The sequence below is a fragment of the Pelodiscus sinensis genome, chromosome 31 (assembly GCF_049634645.1).
Source record: "Pelodiscus sinensis isolate JC-2024 chromosome 31, ASM4963464v1, whole genome shotgun sequence".
NCBI lineage: Eukaryota > Metazoa > Chordata > Testudines > Trionychidae > Pelodiscus > Pelodiscus sinensis.
In genome coordinates, this window is record NC_134741.1 from 12,618,646 (window position 1) to 12,621,625 (window position 2,980).

Below are 2,980 nucleotides of genomic sequence, written 5' to 3' on the forward strand. Positions count from 1 at the left end.
AAAAGTGGGGAGAAGCAAAGAAGAGTCCAGCTGCCTCCTGGGGCTGCCCCTTTCCAGAAGTGTTGTGGGAGAAAATGCTGCCGCCCCTTTGCCACCTCTGCCTCTCACTGACATTCATGATTGTTCTTTTCTGCTGCCCTGTGTCTGTCCTCTGCCTCCCCCCTTTCTCCTCCGCTTCCCCAGAGGGAGCCAATTCTGACTGTGTATTTCCAATTCAGCCCAGTTTGTTTCTCCCAGCCAGACAATGACAAAGGTGAGCGGTGGCACAGAGACATACCTCCATCACACTATGCTACAGCTCACTTTTCTCACCCTCTGCTCAGGGCCCGCTGGTTGGGCTGGGTGGGGTCCCTTCTTTCACCCCCTCTCTGAGTTTCAGAATCTCCACTTGAAATGGGGAGACACAGAAAAATATTTTACAAAATTTGAAAAGTTTGTAACAAGGATGAAGAAAAGCTCCTTTGCCTTTTATTTCCAAAATCAGTCACACCCTCGCTCTGGGCATTTAAGGACAAAGAAGCCAAGCACTTGTACTGCCAGTATTTCACCAGAAGGTCCCATTGAGATCTGAGCTCAGATTGCAGGGTTCAGAGTCCTGAGTGTTGTGCCTGTGACGGTCAGGGCCGGTCTGGGCACTGCTGAGGGCATCTGCTCAGGGTGAATTGCTCAACTTCGGGGCTCCTTACAGCCCCCTGGTGACCTCTCCAAACAGGCCACAAACCAATCCCACAGAGCACTTCAGCTGCCTGCCTGAAGCCTCACGAGCAAAACCCCTTCGACACCCCAGCAATATCTGTGCCCCAGATGGCTCCAGGCCTCATACACAGGTGGGGGGTCCTAGCACCCAATCCCACCTACCCCGAACAAGTTTTGTCAGGTCCCAAGAAACCAGCCACAGATCCTTGGTCAATTTACCCTTTGGACCTTACCCACAAATCACACTGGGCCAATCCTTTAGCATCTAACATCTAAAGGTTTATTACTACAATAAAGAAAAGCATGAGAGTAAGGTTGTTAAAGAATAGTACATTACATGCATCGAATCTCCCAGTACTCGATGCAGGCTCTAGCAGAGATGTTACAGCTGCTGGTTTAAAAGTCCTTGTTGCGCATCCTAGGATCAGGATGGGTCCACAGGTCTTTCTGGCTCTTCAATCCCTGCATTGCTGCCTCTGGGATGAAGTGCTGAGCTGAAGACCAAGATGGAGTCCACTGCATGGCCTATTTATCCCTCCTTCCTGGTCTCTTCTTGGCTACAGCAGGTCACCTGGCCCACGGCTTCTTCCTGTGTCCCCTGCTGGTAGCCCTTAGGTATGAGTCACCACTCATTCTTTAGGTGTGTCCTTGGCCCATTGAATGCTATTGTCCCACAGGGCCTCGCTGATTAGCATGTCCATAGGCCGGGCTCTGCCCAGTGCTCAACCACATGCAGAGAAATATTCAGTATCTACACAGATTACAGGCTCCTAACTACACACACAGACATACAATCACATGACTAGCGTACATAGGATTAGCAGACAGTGAGCTTCTATTCAACACCCCACATGGCCCCCTTTTATACCATTTTTTGGGCCAACACCCCCACTTATGGGTGCATCAGTGATCTGGCTGCTCCCCTCAAAATCCAGTAACGTGACAGCCTGACACCATGGGACCATCACACCACTCAGACTGTGAGGTTCTCAGCTAGTAGCTGATACTCTACTCTCCTTGCCTCCCTTCAGCAGCTTCATCTCTTAGGAGCCTCCCTCTTCTCCCATCAGCCTTTTCCTGAACCAGCAGTTCCATGGGTGGCCAGGGAAGGCCTCTTCTGTGTCCCAGAAGGATATAGGAAAATGTAAGAAAAGGCTGCAATAAGGCACCACTGGGAGTTGAACCCAAGCTCTCCTGCTTATAAGGCAGGTGCTTTAGCCAGCTGACCCATGGTGCCCTCCTTGACACTCTTTTTGATTATCTGGTCTCAGGGTTTGGGTTGGCATCACCATATGGGGGCCCAGCTCAACTTTGGTTTGGTCCCTTCCTGAGGGCACAAAATTAACAAGAGAGAAGCAAGGGCAGGAGGTAGCCAAAGTCAAGAGCCTGTTCTACTGTGTCAACCTCCTCCCAGGAGCTATGAAACCCTCTCTCAGTTCCTACCCAGAAAGACTCTTGGCTCCATGGTTCCTGTCCTGGGAAGGCCTCTCAGTGCAGCCTTTGAACTCCTCCTGCAGGTGCTAACTGACCAGAGACAGAAAAATGCCAAACAGAGCTCTCCGGGGCCTGCAGGGACCCTGTTCTCATGCACTCTGGATGTAGACAGGACCCTGTGAGAGGAAAAAGCCTTTGGGAAAGTCCTCCTGCTCTGTGTGGGGGACAGCGCTCAGTGCTCTGCATCGTGGCTGCAATTACGTCTCCTTTGCCTTGTCTCCAGATTTCTCATGTTTCTCCACATGGCACCTGTCAGAAGCAGCAGCCAGTCTCCTTTCCAAACATTCGCATGGCCAGGCCCAGGCAGCTTCCCCCAGAGACTGACCAGAGTGTGTGAAGAGCAGCCACATTCAGCCCAACACCACTTGGTGCCTCATCACTCACCTCCCCTGGGCCTGGCAGGTCCCTTGGCAATCAACAAACAAGGGGGAACCTCAAACTCCTGCAGCCTGGGCCACAGAGCCAAGTACCCACCTGCTGTGGCCAAAACACAGGCCTGGCTGCGAGCAGGGTTTGAGCCTGTACAGGGAAATCCAACAGATTTCTGGTACAACAACTTAACCACTCAGCCATAAGCCTGACACAAAGCCCTCCCCAAGGCCTGAAAAGGGAGACAGAAGGACCAGGTCTGTGTGTGCTTCTCTGTGGCCCCCAGCTCCATGGCTAAAGTGCAGGGTTTGTGAAGTGCAAACCAATAAGAAATAATCTCCTCAAGCCCTTCCCATATGTAAAAGGTGCTGGTAGCTACACTTGAGAATTGTCTGTTCTGATGATACCCTCTGGGGCCATG

The 2,980-nt window shown here is 51.7% G+C and overlaps 1 non-coding gene across 1 annotated transcript; it reads right to left on the bottom strand.

Moving 5' to 3' along the window:
• Positions 1-1,859: 1,859 nt before the first annotated feature.
• On the bottom strand, positions 1,860-1,933 carry TRNAI-UAU (transfer RNA isoleucine (anticodon UAU)). Its single transcript has one exon. It is a non-coding gene; the product is annotated as a tRNA-Ile (tRNA).
• Between the last annotated feature and the right edge of the window lie 1,047 nt (positions 1,934-2,980).